We start from the raw sequence: 19,793 nt of genomic DNA on the forward strand, positions 1-19,793 counted from the left end.
CCCAGTTATCCAAATACAGGAATCCCTCCCTCCTGCACCATCCCTGTAGCCACGCATTTAACTGTTCTCTCTCCCTATTCCTCGACTCTCTATCACGTGGCACGGGTAACAAACCAGAGACAACAACTCTGTTCGTTCTAACTCTGAGCTTCCAACCTAGCTCCCTAAAAGCCTGTCTAACATTCTCAGCACTCCTCCTACCTTTGTCATTGGTGCCAATATGGACCACGACTTCAGGCTGCTCCCCCTCCCCCTTAAGGACCCGGAAAACACGATCAGAGACATCACGTACCCTTGCACCTGGGAGGCAACATACCAAACGTGAGTCTCTCTCGTTCCCACAAAACCGCCTATCTGTGCCCCGAACTATCGAGTCCCCAATTATTATTGCTCTGCTCTTCTCCACACTTCCCTTCTGAGTAGCGGGGACAGGCTCCGTGCCAGAGGCCTGAGCCCCGTCACTTACCCCTGGTAAGTCTTCCCCCCCACAAGTATCCAAAACGGTATACTTGTTCTTGAGGGGAACGGCCGCAGGGGGTCCCTGCACTGGCTGCTTCCTCCCAGTCCCCCTCACTGTCACCCATCTACCTGCCATCTTTGGAGTTACTACATCCCTATAGCTCCGATCTATGACCCCCTCTGCCTCCCGAGTGATCCGAAATTCATACAACTCCAGATCCAGTTCCCTAACACGGTCAGGGAGGAGCTGGAGATGGATGCACTTCCTGCAAGTGTAATCAGCAGGGATGTCCATGGCATCCCTCACCTCATACATGTTGCAGGAGGAACATTGCACTGCCTTCACTGCAATCCCTCTAAAGCTAATCTTTATTTTAAAACAAAACTGGGTCTAAAGAATATAACAAGCAAAATTCAGCACTTACCTACTTACCACAACGGATCTTATTATTAGGTTAGATGAGGAGGGCGGGTGGGAGGCACTACCTCCGTAGTGCCTCGGGTTCTTCAGCTGCGCGCTTCTAAAGGGGAAACAAACCTACCCAGGTAAGCTTACGCTCTACCTGCTTCCGGGTCTCGGCTACCTCTCTGGTCGTCATCACTTCCCCCTGCTGCTCCCGATCTTTCTGTGAAGAGAGAGAGTGAAAAAAAACACCGCTGCCCGCTACCGGTAAGTACTTTTAAAACAAACAGTCTTACCTTAGCTGCTGCTCGCACTCAAAATGACCGTTAGCGTCGAAGGGTGAGTATTTATACTCACTGCTTTCCTTCCCGGCTGCCTCTCTGGTCGTCGTCACTTCCCCCTGCTGCTCCCGCTCTTTCTGTGAAGAGAGAGTGAAAAATAAACACCGCTGCCCGCTACCGGTAAGTACTTTTAAAACAAACAGTCTTACCTTAGCTGCTGCTCGCATATAAAATTATGAAGGGCATGTGTGAGATAGAAGTGGGGAGCATGCTTCCATTGGCGGATGAAACTAGGACAAGAGGGCACAGCCTCAAGATTAGAAGGAGCCAATTTAGGACTGAATTGAGAAGGAATTTCATCAACCAGAGGGTTGTTACTCTATGGAACTGCTTGCCCATCAAAGTAGTTGATGCTACTTTAATAAATTGCTTATTTAAGCTAGGGATGATTTTTGTTTGAACAATAAAGGAAGTAAAGATTACCTTCAGAGGTTGTTGAAGTGGATTTATGTCCATGGAAAGATCAGGCATAATCTTATAGAATGTTGAAGCAGTCTCGAAGGCCCATAAGGCATAGCCTTGCTCCTCATTCTAATGTTCTATGAATGTATGTGTCACATATTCCCCGATTTTAGAGAAAACTTCCATGTGGCTGCTGGGGGAGGTGTTGAGGGTGAAGGCATAGTGCACAACGGTGCCCCGGAGGGAATAGATCCTGGGGAAGGCGGTCAAGGGCGGGGAGGGGAATATTTGTTTGGTAATAGTATTTTGCTGGAGGTGGTGGAATTAGGAAAATATCTCGTTGATCACGAGGAGTACCACAGCGCTTAAGGTTCCAGACCAAGTTCTGAAAAACATGGGATGAGAATGGATCATTGACTCATGATAGACATTTGCAAGGTGGGTCCAAAGACGTTCTTTGGTGCAGTGAAAGTCACAATGTCTTTGAGAAGCTAACTTTAGCAGCCACATAGCATTGTGGCCACAACAGCGGGTCATAGTCCGGGATTTTCATGACTTCCTAAAGCCTGTCTAACACATAGCCTGCGATTAAACGCCACCTCTGATTTGTCACCGGCAGAAACCATTACCAGCTGTTCACTCTCCGAGCGAGAGCGTTATTCACCTCATTGATCAAATGTTCTTCTCTTTCTTTTGTTCTTTCCCAACCAACTGTTTACTTCTTTACAATACAGAGTGAGACAGGATGTGATAGTTCCTGTTCGCCTGGATGATTGCAGTATTAAAGTAACAATGCACAGAAGCACAGAAGATTAGTCAGTATCTGAGTACCAAGAGATATTTGAATCATAACCTTCCTGAGGATTGCTTCCTGCGGTTCCAACAATTCTGAAAATCTCAACACCGTCCAGATCAGAGCAGCAGAATTGAGCAGCAACACACAACTAATAAAACATCAACAAACATCCATTCCAAGCACAACCAAACACTCAGACATGCAGTCTGCACCATCCACAAGAGGCACTGCATATATTCACCAAGGTTTCTTAAAGAGTACATTACAAACTCACAACTACTTCCATCTAAAAGAAAAAGGGTAGTAGATAGACAGGAAAGACCTACAACCCACTTGCTATCGTGCTCTGGAAATATATTGCCGTTCCTCCAGAATCACTGGGTCCAAATTGTGGCTTTCAATCCCAAATAATTTGGGTCTTACGACAGCAAACGGAAACGATGTTTCAAGATGGCAGCTCATCATCACCTTGTCCAGTCAAATCAGGAATGAACAATAAATACTGACCTGTTCTGGAATACCCACATCCGACGAAGAATGAAAATTATATGCTTTGGTTTTGTGAGTAATTCTCTCTTACTGAGATATTTCTGGTTTTATTTGAGGGGTTTCAAAAATGAGGATTTGCATTTGGGAAACGGAAACGAAGCGTCACATCAGAATTTGATGGAGTTGCTTTGTTCCATGTAGCCTGAACCTCACCGGACTTTGTAAATGAAAGCAGAAAGCTACATTCACAGTGGAGTGAAAGTATTCACTATCTGAACTATCGAGACGGAATTGGAGGGACGCTGGAGAGAAACTACAGTAATGTGGTGACGATTCAATTACTTGTCTGCCCTGAAAATTCATCAGTGCAACCACACCGGGGAAAAGCCATTCAACAGTTCTGATTGTGGAAAGGGAGTTCCTCAGTTTTGTAACTTGCTGACTCACCAGTGGGTTCAGACGGAGAAGAAACCATTTAATTGTCCAGAGTTTGGAAAAGGCTTTTAAAGTTCTCACGAACTGCTGTACCATCAATGTGTTCACGTTGATGAGAAACCATTCAATGTTCTCACAGAGGGAGTGAGTTCAGGCCGTCATTTGATCTCATCAACATGTTCACGCTGATGAGAACACAATCTTGTGCCCACACTGTGGGACTGTTGTTTGTCGGATATAAGTGAATAAACTTCACAAGGTCTTCATTTAGATGTGAAGAGCATTCAGAAATATTGAATGCATCGAAATATTTTAAAGTACAAATCCACACTTAACAATGAAGGAAATTATGAAGAACAGGGCAGTTAATGGATATCTACCAGTCTCCTCGAATTGTAGAGAAATCAGGGGGAAAAGACTTTGAATTTGTTGTGATTGAAAACTGAACAATTAACCACCAGATCAATTGAAGAGATTAAACACATCCAATGAAGTAAACCCCTGCTGACAGAATGAATACAGTTCAATTCTCGATGCAATAACACCATAACGCATTCACATGTGACCTCACTGGAATGTTTGTACTAGCACCGTCTTACCAGACAGTAGAGTCTGCTGCCTTCATTTAAGAAAGAAGGGGCTGATGGTGATTTAACCAGAGCAACACCAGCCCACAGGTCAGAGAACATTGAATGAACGACAACCTTTAAATTAACCCCAAACCACTGATGTAACTTGAAACCACGTTGCGAGCATCACACTGCTTTATAAGCCAACAAACCAGCCAACTGAGCGAAACGGATTCAAGCTGAGTGGGCTGTCACACGGGCGAATGAGTAATTGAATCCCTTGGTACCCACAGTGCAAACTAACTGCCTCCAGACGCTCAGAGTTTAGCACTGCTGCCTCAGAGCATGAGGGGCAGGCTTCGATTCCAGCCTCGGAGGCCTGTCTGTGTGGAGTTTGGACGTTCTCCTCTTGTGTGTGTGAGTTTCCTCCAGGTCCTCAAATTTCATCCCACAATACACAACAGTGCGCCAATTAGGTGAATTCGTCATGTCATATTACCCATAACATAGGTTAATAGTTGGGGAAAATACAGGGAGGGTTATGGGTCTGAGTGCTCTTTGGAAGGTTTGTGTGGACTTATTGGGCCGAAGGGCCTGTTGCTGCACTGCAGGGATGCTGATATGTTGTCTGGTGTTTCATCACATCATTGCTACTCCTAAAGCTCTTTTCAAAGTTGGACCATTAAAATTCTCTCTCGTTTGTGGGAACAAGTCCATATCTGATGAGATTGGAGACCCGAGTGAATCACTCCCCAGACAAGAAGCAAGTAAATGTTTCTCGCGAGTGAGAATGTGCTCATGCTCACTGAATAGAGATGACCAGGTGAATCTCTTTCCACACTCAGTGCAGGCCTCTCTACAGTGTGTCGATTCTTGTTTATCTGAAGCATTGCTGATTTAATAAATTCCTTCTCATACACAGAACAGACGAAAGGTGTTTCTCCAGTGTCATCTCGATCGGGTGACATTCGGCGGGGTTGTGAAGATAATCACTTACCAAACAGAGCAGACAAATCTTCTCTCCCTTTGTTTAAGTCGTTTCGATGCCATTAGGGTGGATCCCCGAGTGAATACCTTCCCGACCATGGAACAGACGAGTGGCTTGTCCCCATGTGAACAGGTTGATGTTGAATTACGAGTTGGAATTGATAACCTCAGCAGATCTTTAAGTTTATTTTTCAACAATGTCGTAATGACTTGCAAACTTGCCTACACACAGCATGGCCAATAAGAACACAGAAAATCAAGCCTGTCCAAGCCATCTAACGAACACCGAAAATGCCTCAACATTGACCAAACAGGCTGACAAGGGAAACCATACATGACCAGTCATTCACAAACCAGGGAATACACTTCCCAAGAAAAACTACCAATAAGATTCCTGGACCCGATAAACACAGTTGTCCCAAAGCCCGAAGGTTAGTCTCGTACCCCAGTGATATCAAAGCCACATGAAGCTCAGGTCAGCCAAAGATGCACCAGAATATCCTGCTCATCTCTGGAGAGCAAGAATGGTAACACATTACTGCTAAAGAAAGGGGCATTCTCACATAACAACGAAGAGAGCTGGAAACCCGATCCTATTCTGGAATTGATTGATGCTGCTGTATGCGTGATTGTGTCTTGATTGTATCAATCACGACCAGAGCTTTTGCCGTGATCCGGATCCAGCCAGGGAAAAGCTGGACAGGCAAGGGAAGCCTGGAAAAATAGAATGAGAAACTGCTGATTAAATTTTTCGCATCAATCCTCAGAGATTCCTCACCTCGAAGGAAATTGACAGGGGCTCCACCAGTTCACTTTTTTTCCCGTCTTGTGGTTTCTGAGTATTTGTTTTGGATGTGTCTGTTTGTTTTGCAGTTGCTGACTGCAAGGCTTGTCAGTTTCAGTTGTCTCGTCGAAGTGTGACTATCCAACAGACAAGTGTTTGTTTACAGTGCAGTCAGCAAATATGCTCTCAGTAATCCTTTATTGCTTGACCTGTCAATCACTCACTGCTTGTGTGTTCTGTGAGTGCTCCCTCTGTCTTTCCTCGAAAGCCGAAGTGCAGTTCTTCGCAGTCAACGTAGGACGTCCAGTACGCCACGGGGACAGGGAATTCCACCCACTGGTGTGATGTGCTAGCTGGGCAACCACAACCATGTGATGAGAACGGCCCACGACCGAAGTTGTACAAGACGATATTGAGGAGGCGTTTATGTTTTGATTTCCTGCAGTGTAGAAACAGGCCCGTCGACATAACCTGTCCACACCTACCCTCAGAACAGTAACCCATGTAGACCCATTTCCCTCCGACTAATGCACCTGCCACTATGGGCAATTTAGCACGGCCATTTCACCTGACTTGCACATCTTTGTGATTGTGAGAAGGAAACCGGAGCACACGGAAGAGTCCCACGCAGACATGGGGAAAATGTGAAAACTGCACACAGACAGTCGCCCAAAGCTGAAACCAACCCTGGGACCCTGGCGCTGTGAGGTAGCAGTGCTGACCACGCCGCCATCTAAATTCGTGAACTTCAAAATAAATATTGCAGATTCTCTTGTGACACCTGGTTCACTGACAGACACTGTGCTAAAAGAGACAAAGGATGGCAATAAAGGCCAGTGCAAGGCCGCACGCCGATTTGGGGCTGTTATCCAGTGTCTGCAGAGCAGCCAAGCACTTGCTCAATGTCATTGTCCGCTTTAGGGAGGTCTGGGACTCCTCGTCGAGCGTTCCAGTTGAAGAGAACGAAGAGCTTGCCGTGCAGACCTTACATATGCTCACGTTTTCACGTTGCACAATCAAACGACGAGCTGGACGGACACTTTAATTGTACTTAGTAACTTGGACGGGAATAGGCTGTTCACTCTATAAAAACGGACGGGGACATTCGACTGGCTCGTGCAACCCGACAACCACAGGGACAAAACCAGGCCAGTACAGCAAGCTAGGGCAATTCAAAGAAGGCAGTGCTGGAACAGTGGGAAATTGGAACACTGAGTGAGACAGTGCTGGTTCAGGCAATGTTGCCCAGGGCCATCTACCCTCTCCCTCTACCCTCAGGCACGACAGCAGTCCACCACACAACAGAGGCAGTTTCAACAGACTGCGTACACTGTGGCTGATCACATTCCCTCGTGCCCCAGAAACTAACTAACTGTCGTGAGAGGGAGATTTCACAGGCGATCTCAATACGTCTTTCAAACGCCCCGTCTGAAATTCTGATGATGGATGTGGAGGTGGTCCGGAGTTGCTCATTTCTTTTGTGGTGGATTCTGGGTCTGTCCAACCGTCTGCGGCTCCCGACTCAGAAAATTACATGAGTTGCAAGACCCTCTCCACTGTAGGGTTTTCAGGAGGACACATAACAGACCCACTCTCCTAACCCATTAACTTCAGCATTGGACCTGCCACTGCGACTGATGCTGCCATTATTTCAGACTCTTGCCCAGTCGCCATCCTGTCCCGGCAGACCTTGTTTAAACTAATGCCAGTATCCAGCGTTCCTTTGAGGGTCACACATGAGAGAACCCAGACGTCCATTATTCCATGCTGCGGGCAGTAGTTTCACACAGCCCTGAACCCTCTGACCAGGTAAGCACCTGATATCTTGGTCATGCTCCAATTCACCTGTCTGCGCTCTTCTCGATCCCGACTTGTCCTTTTTTCCAACAGCCCCTTTCTGTAGACAGTTCACTGACTTGCTGCTCCCAGTGAGGTGCAAAATTGGCGGATTTGAGTTGTCATGCATCCCACCAGAATTAATTGAAAATGCCGAAACACCACGGTGACATGTAATAACAAAGTAGATTTTTGTGAAATTTAAGATCTTCAAGGTGACCTTCTTTAAAAATGCGGATGCTATGATGTCGTACCTCTGCACTGACAGCTGAAGTAATGTCAAGCTGGGATCTGTTTTTTTTCCATTGGTTTTGCTCATTCTGGCTCTCGTCTAATTGCTTGAAGACGAGAGGGTGCCGACAACCTGAGAGCTTTCTGCGCTGATTCTGGTGTAATTTTCAGAGAGGATGAGGAGCTGCTGTTTGTCACGGGAAGTGCCTGTGAGGCACCCAACCCCCACTTCCCCGAAACACCTCCACTCCCCATTATCCAGTTACTGCCGTCAGCAGCTGATCTACCCTGTCAGGGCACACTGGATTCTCCGTACCCTGACATATTGGAAGGACAGTCTGCTGCCATGGATTTGCCAATGGCTGGGTATGATGTGTTTTGCTTTCAATTTCACTTTCATCTCTGGCCACATGTAAGTTCTTCAGTTTAACCTTGTAACCCTTCCAGAAAATGACCGCTCACTGATCCCTTTATTTCAAATTAACCAGGGTCCCCATGCGTACTCACCACCTCAGTAATCTCTACCTGAACTTGCCCACATTGACTGATTGACTTTCTCCAGCCTTGATAAAACAGGGACTATTCCTATACCCAAGCAGCCTGCAGGAACATTAATGATTCAGGGAGCAACGTGAATCTAATTGATGGTAAATGTTTGTTAGTAGCCAATCTCTCTCCAGAGCTGTTATTTGAAAGTATTGGTTAACAGCCTTTACATATGATTGCTGCCTTCTCTTAACCGGAACAATCTCTGTCCAGATTTATTGAACGACGCCCCCTGTTGACCGACCGTTAATTGACCAGAAATGACAATATTGCATTCAAGTCTTTTCCTCCCCTGACCCCGTGGCCACACAACCTGATTCCAATCCCGGTCACAGTATTGCATAGCTTTCAGCAACACTTTGGCACTTATGCTCAATTCCACCACAAACTCCATTCCTGACCTATTACTTTGTAATTCCAAGCAACTTTGGGAAAGAAATTTGGGATGCAGAGGTTCTGTTTTGCACCTTATCATTTTGTTATCTAATCACTCCTGCACTTCCATTTTGTTTTCGTTCCCTCCGGTTCCCCTCTTTGTTCTTTGTCACTAAATCCTTTTAATTGCGGCATTTTTTTAATTTCTGAAGAAAGCAGATGGAACTCAGACAGAATAAGTGTCTACAGCAGATTGTGAGTATTTGTTAATTTGCAATAAAATAAGTAAATTATGATTAGGATTCATGAAAATTTACGCTAAAAACTTATTGATATTGGAATATAAAGTCCAGTTTCTCCCTAATTGACACTTAGTATTTTTCCAGGATTTAATTTTCATAATTCAGATCCCAGTGCAATCAGTTCAGTTTAAATGGCAAAAGACAGCGAGAGTCGCTGTAATCTCTGCAACCCAACGTGATTTTGGACACATGAGAACTTCAGCTTCTCGCCCCATTGCTGTCTGTATCTGAGCAACTTTCTCTGATTTAACTTCCATCCGGTTTGCGCGGCTGTGCTCCAAGGGGGAAATGCTATTGGCTGTTGTTGAATTTCCAGCTCGAGCTGAGAGAGGCTTATCTCCCATTGTGAGGTCAGAGACACAGCCGCAGGGTGATGAGATTCAGTGGTCAGGCCCACCGCGCTGCCTCTGTAGATTCTCCATGTCTCATTGCTCCCCAATGGGAAAGGCACGACCAGGAAGGAGTCACTGTGAGCCTCACTATAGGCTGCACAGGGGGACACTGACATTTACACACAGAGCTTGGACAGCCAGTTCCAAGGTAACCGATGTGACACCTGTGCCCTGTGGCTTTGCTTGGGAATTGAACCTGCATGTGTTTAGGATAGGAACTCTTCCACTGGGTTAGATCCAGCCATTCAAAAGGGTCGAATAAATACTTAACGAATACCTGATAAACTGCCGAACACCTAATGGAGAGTGTCATTTACAGAAGATCCTAGTGGATTGTGCAACCAGAGAATTACACTGAAGAATATAAATATTTCTCTGCCTTAACTCAGTCGGAAAGGAACCATTCCAGTGGTCAGGTATTTGTTGGAGAAGCACAGGCTGGCGTTGCATGTCAGGCCCTTGCAAACACCTGGACATAGACTCTGTGGTAGTCAACTGGGGACCTGAAGACACTGATGGGGAGACCTTCCTAAATAATTCACTAAATTTGGACCATTTGGAGGGTTCGACTCGGAAAGTTAGTCGTTGGCCAGGAAATACGAGAAAAAGATTGCTCCCACCGAACAACATTTGGATAGTCACTTCGACCATGTGCAGCCCTCGACACATGCCCAACATCTCGCTCTGCACACCCTGCCATTTTTTAAATCCTTCCAACTCGCCCAACCCCCCAGGCCACCAGCCCCACATCCCCAACACCGCTCAACTCCAGCCTCCCATAACCACTTTTATGACACTCTAACTCCTGAACAAACTGCCTCCTGACCCCACAATTGCCTAGATATGCATTCTTTCACAGCGGCTGTCGGGGTTTGGCTTTGGATCTGGGTGTTAAAATCACAGACACTATACACTCCTGCAAAGAATGACATGGCTTGCCTTTCCCCAATAAACCTGAATTGAAGAAAAATGTGTTCATTTCGATTGTACTTTGTATTTTTGACGGGACTGGAATCGAATTTCCAGCTGGACGTCTGGAGCTCAGTACAGTCAGTTCTTATATAACACGATGGGTGCGTTCCTGTACAATCCTGAGGTATAGAAAAATTGCTCTTTCCAAACCGCTTAAAGTGTTGGCATTTTAATCATATGACAGTTAAGACACACCATTTAAAACTTTGTGCTGTAGGAGTAACATTCCCAATTCATTAATCAGTACTGCAAAATTGTGGTGATGTTAAAGCAGAATGTTATAACAGCAAGGCCTGTACAAACACCTTACACCATAAAATGATTGGAGTTGCAATCACAGTCAGAATATCCAGGCCATTGGACTTAATGCAGACTCTATCACATTGTTATTGGTGACATTTTCAACTGAACGATGATATTTGTATCTGCAGCAAGGGCACATAACATCTAGAGTATGTCAGATAAAGACTTGACGGGGTAAATTCTCCTGCATGCTCGAAAAATAACAAATGTTGTTGATTCAATGTAAACTATATTGCAGTAAATGGGCAGATAGGGCCTGCATCGAAAAGAGTCTGGGTACAATGCATGGCATCTGGTCTTAAAAGAACAAGCTTATTGGCAGATAACCAGAGTTAGGACAGTTTGATATTCTTGGTCAGGTTCCTTATCTCATCACTCTGTTATATTGATGCTGTTATCATGATCTGATGACCCGGCAATGCAATACATTACATCGTGCTTTATTTTACATCCCGATCAGATGTGGTTTGTCAAATTGTTTCCTTCGGTTTGTATATGAAATGGTAAAGATTCACTGCATTTATCAGACTTCAGTCATATCAGAATGGCAAGAGATAATCATAGTTAATCCAAGTTTCAGGAAGTTGGCCGGACAGCACAATTCCAGGCATTGCAGTCCAGTACAGCGTGCAGCATTGAGTTCATTGTGTTCGGGCAAAGAATAGCTGAAGAAGGGAGTGACGCTGAGCTACCAAGACGGCTGTCAGAAGGTCACCTGGATTTATTCATTCAGAATGTGGCTTTCACTGGCTGTGCTGTCAATTATTCCTCCCGACAAGGTAGTAGAGATGAGCTCACTTCCTTAACCACTAAAGATTATTGGAACATTGTGTGCATTTGTCCCTGGGTCAGCACCTTCAATCATGGGGATGGATTGGAAAGAATGAAACTTTTCACATTTGGAACCTGATGGGATTTTCAAAAATCATGAGCCCTCTGGGAGAAACTGTTCCCCGAATACAAGGTTGAAGAAAGAGACAACACAGTCTGAAATTATCTGCAAAAGTAACAGATACGTTGCAAGAGATGTTTTTTTTGTTCACACAACGCTTGGCGTTTGTGTGGAGGTACTTGCTGGAGTTCTAATGGAGGCTGCTCCAACTGACGCTTTTAACCGGAAACTAGGTCATTATTTAAATTTCACTGAGGGGTGGAGAATCAATGGACAGAACAGAGTGTCACAGTTATTCAGTTTCTGAATCTCTACCTCCCACTTTGTCAATGAGGACTTGGTCACTGACATCAAGAGATGTCAGCATGCTGATGCTTGGCTTGGGAGTCTTTGTTGTGGACATCGAGCTGTCAATACTCACTGTCAATCTCCAGAACACAGGACATGTCTTCAGAATGTGCAGATGACACACATTGACAATGCAGGAAGCAGGGATGTGTAGAGTAGCAGAATTTAGGAGGGCACATGCAGAAACAATTTCTAGTCGGTCTGAGGATGAAAGTGGTCCACAGCATTCCTGATATTCTCACAATGAACTAGTCAGAGCCATACTTCCTTATTGTTCGTGGCCAATTAATATGATGCACAGAATTCCAGTGAAACAGACACAATAGAGGCGAGACCTTTCTGTTTGTCATAAAGAACAAAAGAGTCACGCAATGAGCGTGGGGGATAGACATTTCCTGGACTTAATCAAAATCACACTCTGACATGGCAAAGCCCCAAACTATCTGAGGGATTGAGATTTCTAAAGCATATTCCACGTGAAGCTTGTTCAGAATCAGTCACAGATTTTTTTTAAAATCTGCAATCTGACTAGATTGATCCTGATGGCAGAAGTTTTAGAGACGCTGCAGAGAAGATTTACCACCATGCTTCCTGGACTTGAGACCATTTCTTATGAAGTTAGATTGAGGGGCCGAGGGCTTTTCTCACTGGAGTGAAGAAGGATGTGGGTGAATTGATAGGGGTGTATACGATGATAAGAGCCACAGACAGAGCGGATAGCCAGAGACTTCTTCCCAGTACAAAAATGTCTTTTTAAGGGGGCATAATTTAAAGTGATTGGAGGAAGGTTTCGGGGATATGAGAAGTAAGTTCTTTCTATGCACTGACCAGACTCTGTGGCGGTGGTAGTTGAATCAGATGCATTACAGATGTTTACGCAACTCTTCGATAGGCAAATGGAAGGTAGATTATGCAGATTAGATTGATTTTAAAGTAGATTAACCGATCAGCACATCAGCGAGGGCTGAAGGACCTGCACTGAACTGTTCTGTATCAATTGTCCTCCACATCATTGACTCCACTGTCAGTTAAATTACTGATACCATAAATCCCTCGAATGGTAATGTTTAATAACGTTTCACCATTTTCATCGGGATCATTCAGTTTCTGTTCGATTCCTCCAGCAAACGTGCAGCAATTGTTCTAATTGTACCATTCTCCACCACGGCGTCTGGAGAGAAATTGGGAATATAGCGTTGAGACAGAGAATCAGGCATGATCACATTGAAGGGGAGAGCAGGCTGGAGGGGATGAATGGCTTCTTCCTGCTCCTGGTTTCTGTCAGCTAAATGTCCTCCTGATAATCTCATCCTAAAAAGTATCAGTGATTACATTGGCGAAGCACATCAGTAGTTGTTTTCGTTCAGATACTTCTGCATCATGAAAATGTGATTTTTCTTTGCAGTGACGACGAACAGTCAGTCTGAGAATCAAAGTGGTCCTCAGGATTCCTAATAGCGTCTCAGTGAAAGAAAATCATAGGAACGCTTCCTTACTGTTAATGGCCAATCGCATACAATAAAGACAGACACTTCATGGAACTTCCGGATTGTTCACGGACCCTGGATGTTAACTTGCTTTGTGATTTACGGTCGAGAGAAATGTAGAGGAATTACACTGGATATCCGCAAGTAAGGTGAGGATGGATATTTATAGACACTGTAAAAAATATCTTAAGGGTATCCTAAAATGTTTTAAAGGTAATTGAACGGTTTTGAAATTTATTCAGCATTATCGAGGGAGTGGGAGGTAATTTCAGAAACCGAGAGAGAGTTACAGGCACAGACAGAGAGCCACAACCACAGGTACAGGATAAGATAGTCCTGGAGATGTTTCGGATTTCAGTCTGTGGCCCAGACAAGGCAAGGCAGCAGATGGAATGCAGTCATTTTCTGGTTATATGGACGATGTTTTGTTTACTGTCTGGCACAGTATTGTCCCTGTCTTGGGAGAGTTTGATGTGGAAAATACAAAGGGAGCTTTACTCTTTCTCTAACTCAGTGCTGTTCCTGACCTGTGAGTCGTTGATGGGAACAGTGTATTTGGGCTTTAATCTGTACTTAACCTAATGCGACGCTTTTCTATGAGAGATTGATGGGGACAGTGTCGGGTGATTTGAACAAAACCTAATCTCATGCTGAACGTGGCCTGGGTTTACAAAGAGTTCCATTCTATTGTTACATTACTCGACACTGAGCTTACTTTTTGACTCCAGAAGCAACAACTTTATTTTCTCCCTATCTAATCCTGCAGTTCCTGTCATTGACTCTCAGACTTTCATCGTATTAGACCATTCTGAATTCCAGTGATACATTCCTGAGCTTGTGTCATTTCCATGGCCATTGAACCCGTGCCGTCCAGCTATAGTTCTGTAAATCCAAGCTGCATTTATTTGCATGTGGACTCCCAAGTCCCCAACCCGTTCTTGCCTTTCCCTTTTTATAAGGTCGCTGTCAGCGCTGTGTTGACATGAAATAGCTACTGAAACAAACCTATAATGGCCAACTGACACTTTTGCAATCATTTGTCCTGGTTTGGCAGATTAAAACACATCTTACACTTTATACATTATCCTTGAATGTGGAGTCGCAGGTAGATAGGATAGTGAACAAGGCGTTTGGTATGCTTTCCTTTATTGGTAAGAGTATTGAGTACAGGAATTGGGAGGACATGCTGCGGATGTACAGGACGTTGCTTAGGTCACTGTTGAAATATTGCGTGCAATTCTGGTCTCCTTCCTATCGGAAAGATGTCGTGAAACTTGAAAGGGTTCAGAAAAGATTTGCAATGATGTTTCCAGGGTTGGAGGATCTGAGCTACAGGGAGAGGCTGATCAGGCTCGGCCTGTTTTTCCTGGAGCGTCGGAGTCTGAGGGGTGACCTTATAGAGGTTTACAAAATTATGAGGGGCATGGATAGGATAAATAGACAAAGCCTTTTCCGCGTGGTCGGGCGGTCCTGAACTAGAGGTCATAGGTTTTGGGTGAGAGGGGAAAGATATAAAGGAGACCTAAGAGGCATCGTTTTCATGCAGAGGGTGGTACGTGTATGGAAAGAGCTGCCAGAGGATGTGGTGGAGGCTGGTACAATTGCAACATTTAAGAGGCATTTGGATAGGTGTGTGAACAGGAAAAGTTTAGAGGGATATGGGCCAGGTGCTGGCAGGTGGGACATGTTTGGGTTGGGATGTCTGGTCGGCATGGACGGGTTGGACTGAAGGGTCTGTTTCCATGCTGTACATCGCTATGACTGTATGACTCTATCCCTCGGCCTCCTGCAGATTAAATAAACTGAGATATGATTTGAAGCATTTCCGATGCTCGTGGAGGGATAATCTAAACCAAATGGTACAATGTTAAACTGGATGCAGGAGCAGAGAAGCTTCAGTTTGAGTCCGAATTCTGTCAGCGCAGGTGACATTCATACATTCCTACATTGTAGAAATGTTAATTTACAAAAGCAGGATATGGGCAACTCAGTTACAAAGTTTCCATTGATTAAAATGCAGATTCCAGAATCCGTTTAAAGCCCGTGCCCTGATATTTTTAAAAGTCTGTCTCACTTTCCAAACTTCAAGAGGAAAATACGCTCGGAATATGACAGGTCAGCTACTGAATTGTTGGTCCGTTGTCTTGTTCAGAATCTGTCAGAGATTTAGCGTGGAGTAAGATGTATTTTATCCAGAAAACAGGCATCAAGGGCCAGCCTGTAAAACTGGCCTTCAAATTTTGTGTTCTCTAAAAATAAAGAAATCGATTTACCATTAAGCAAGCCTCTCGGATTCTGAATCATTAGTATATATTTGTGAAAGAGTTACTGTGTATGTGAACGAGCGAGTGTGGCTTTGAGATGTCTGTGACTGATTGACTGAGAGTTGGTGGCTGAAATAGTTTGAGTGAGAGCTTGTGTTCGAGTGTGAGATTCTGAGATAGGGAGTTTGTAACGCTCTACTGTGTGTGTGAGACTCAACATGTGTGACTTCATGATAGTGTGTCTGTGTGTATGAGCTATGTAAAAATTTTGTGATAGACACTGTAGAGGCAGCTTTACTCTGTAATCTAACACAGAGGTTCCTTTGAAACGGGAGTGTTAGTGGACATATCTGTACATTGTATGTAACCCTATTCTTCCAGACCCTGGGAGGTTTAGGTGGAGAAAGTGTACAGTGAACCATACTCTGCCTCCAAGCCGGTGATATAAGTATGCTAAGTGTGTTTGATAGGGACAGTGTGAGGGTAGGTGTTGACTTAGTCATCATCTACTTCCACGGTGAACATGGTCTGGGAGTTAGAAAAGCTGAAGTGTAGAGACAGCTTTACTCTGAACTTAAGCCCATCCTCTCATAAGTACAATCTGAAAAAACTGCAGATGCTGTCAATCAGAAACAAAACCAAAAGTCACTGAAAAACCTCAGCAGGTCTGGCAGCATCTGTGAAAAGAAATCAGAGTTAAATTTTCAGGTCTGCTTCAAATAAAGGGTGACCGGATACGAAGTCTCTGGTTTCTTTGCACAGACGCTGCCAAAACTGCTGAGCTTTTATCAGCAATTTCTGGGTTTTTTGCCTATTCTTTCCCTGCTCTATGAATTGAAGCCCTCAATTAGCTTAGATTATTTGTTCTACTGTACATCAGCTCGCTGACAACACATGGAATTCCAGTCTCTAACTCAGTCTAGAGTAAATGAATATATAATTCCAGCGGTATGCAAATCCCCTGCCCTATCACTGTGCATTTCACTGACTAATGCACCTAACCTACACATGTCTGAACACTATGGGCAATTTAGCATGGCCAATATTACCTAACCTGCATATGTTGAAGCAAACCAGATCATCCTAAGGAACCCCACGCAAACACGGGGAGAGCTTTAAAACTACATAAACAGTCGCATGGAATCAAACACGAGTCTCTGGAACTCTGAGGAATCAATGCTAACCACGGAGTCACCGTGCCACCCAAACAGCTAAGTTTAATATTGGGACTGGGAATACAAAAAGCTGAAGTTTAATTTCTACTCCATTCAGTTTCCCCAAAAATAAAGTTTTATGGAGCACACCAGTTCTGAAGGCAGTTCACTACCACCTTCTCAAGGGCTTATGGGAATGAGGGATAAATGCTGAGCCCAGCCAGTGATGCTCACATCCAATGAACAAACGAAAAAAAATTTTCTCTGCCTTGCTAATACCTTGCTGCACCTGCAGATTAACTCAATGTTTTTGATACCCCAGGACACACAGATCCCTCTCTACGTCAGAGTCATATAACATCTCCCCATTTAAACTAAAGTCTCTGTCGATTCTTCCTGACAAATATCACACTCTCCACTTTATATTGGAATGGACAATTCTTTGCCCATTCATTTACCATCGCTGCATCGATCTATGTGACAGCAGCTTACTTCCTCTTCACAATTAATTTTAAACTAGTTTCAGCAATAATATACTCAAATTTTAAATCAAGACTGACTTGAACGGATGGCTGTTGGAAATCCCAAAAACCTTCTCTCACTCTCTGTCACTTATTCAGTGTGTCTTCCTGTTTCGCTCTGCTCGCCCAGAATATCTGTGAATTGCCACATTCATCTGTTCACCTTTTGGAGATGCTTCATGGTGTCCATATCTCCTGTACGATCACAGTAAAACGTCCTCACCTCCCTCGGCTCAAGCCCTGGTCATAATTGCCAAACCATCCAAATATTTGTTGGCACTTAAATTCTCCCGATTTGTGTCCAAGGCTGTGGACAACGATGTTGAATCAAATAATCAGATCCAGCGTAGAGGAGTACTTGGCTGAAAACAAATACAATTCTACTAAGGGACTGTAGTCAAAATAACATTGGGATTTCCAAATATGAAAGTTTCATTAAACAATCCTGGATGTCAGATAAAGAGGACATTCACACACCTGGGTCACACACACAGAGAGATAGGGACAAAACACATACACACACACACACACACACACACACACACACACACACACACACACACACACACACACACACACACACAGACGTACAGATAGATTGGGGGTTAAACCCCGTTTCAATTGTTACAATCCCGAAGAGAACAGAGTGCCCGTTGCACAGAGTACAGACACAGAGATACATAAACATGGAGACACACACTAATACAAACAATGAGACACAAACACACTCACATAGGCACAGATAGTCAGACAGAGATAGATGGGCAGACACACACAGAATCACAGAGACAGGAACACACGATAATGCACACACCCATATTCAGAAAAACACATGCATAAAGCCAAAGTGAATCAGTGTGCAGTAACTGACACAGCGCTGTGTCTAACCATCTGAAGCACAATCTGTGTCCATCAGCTCGTTCCCAGTTTTTACAGATGAAATGTTGATGGGATAGTGGAATAATCGCGTGAGGTCTCTCAGCATAATATTCGTGAAAAGGTGAATCTAGTTAAATGTTCGTGGGCATTTGAGCAACTGACAGACTTGTATACCACATCTGTGTAATTACTGGATGTCCAGCTGCGAAATGCGTTGATGATAACGGAAAGTAGGTATGTTCTCCATAATGAGGTAGAATTAAATTGCAGTGCAGCTTGCTCAGCACAACAGTCATAAACATTCTCTGTCTCCACCACCCAGACTCAGTCGCAGTGGAGTGTACCACAGACAAGATGCACTGTAGAAATTCCACAAAGTTCCTCACAGAGCAGCTTCCAGAACCACGGCATTATCGCGTGGAAGACTGAGCACAGCAGAGACACAGGACACCAGTTGACAATTCCACATCCAGCCACTCGCCGCCCTGGCTCAGAAAAATTTCTCAGTTCCACAAGTGCCATTGATTGGAAATCCTGGAACTCCATCACTTTCAACAATATGGGTTTATCTGGAAAAAATGAATGGCAGCAGTTCAAAACGATAGCTCATCGTCAACTGCGTCAGAACAATTATATCTGAGTAGTACGTGGTAACCCAGCGGCAATGAACCAAACACATTAATAATACCAAAAAAGGTCACTATTTGGAACCCAAGGGCTCCAGTGCTGAGCTTTTGAATAATTTGTGTCCATATTCTAGAAAATTGAAATACGATTTCATTTGAATGTGCCAAATTCTGAACAGGCTTCATAGGGTAGATGGTGAGAAATGCATCCTGTGGGCCTGGGTATCTGAAACACGATAACACAGTCTCAGGAGTTGCAGAAAACCTCAGCAGGTCTGGCAGATTCTGTGAAGAGAAGTTAGTGTTAAAGTTACACCATTCGCAGATCTTTTATCTATTATTGACACACTCTCAGGGTAAGGGGCAGGTTATTTCGGAATGAGATGAGGAGAGCGCGATTAACTGCTTGGCCTCTGAGTTTTTAATCTTCTCTGTCCCTGACGATTGCTGATGCAACCTCACTGAGTGCATTTCAGATTGGAAGATCTAGATTGCTGGTGTCTCAGGGCGTCACGGGATATGTGGATTGGACATGAAACTGGGTAAAAATTCTAAATCTATCTTTGATTAGATTGAGTACTAGAACAGACTGAACATTTTAAACAGACTGTGTAGATCCCTCATTCTATCTTCCGCGTTATCCCCATTCCAATTGTTCAGTAATTATTACTTTTCTAACTTCCTACCGCTCTGCTGAATTCCCCTACTCTCAGAACACATGAGCTAACCTTTTCCTTCTCTCAGCAGATGTTGCATGACCTTATCAGATTCCTCTGACTGGCCTGTGTTTATGTCAGCGAGAATTACTTCTCACTATTCCTGTTTCTGTGAGAGGAGACATTATTCAATCCGTCTCCTTGATATTCTGTTTGTTCACTGAGAAAGGAGGCATTGTTCTGTTCAAATTCATAACATGCTCAGAAGTGCATAAATATATCTTAAACATAATGAAATTCATGATGAAAACGCGAGACACAATTCGATCTGTAAGGGGCAGGAA

Source organism: Chiloscyllium punctatum, chromosome 14, assembly GCF_047496795.1.
Source record: "Chiloscyllium punctatum isolate Juve2018m chromosome 14, sChiPun1.3, whole genome shotgun sequence".
Taxonomy (NCBI): Eukaryota; Metazoa; Chordata; class Chondrichthyes; order Orectolobiformes; family Hemiscylliidae; genus Chiloscyllium; species Chiloscyllium punctatum.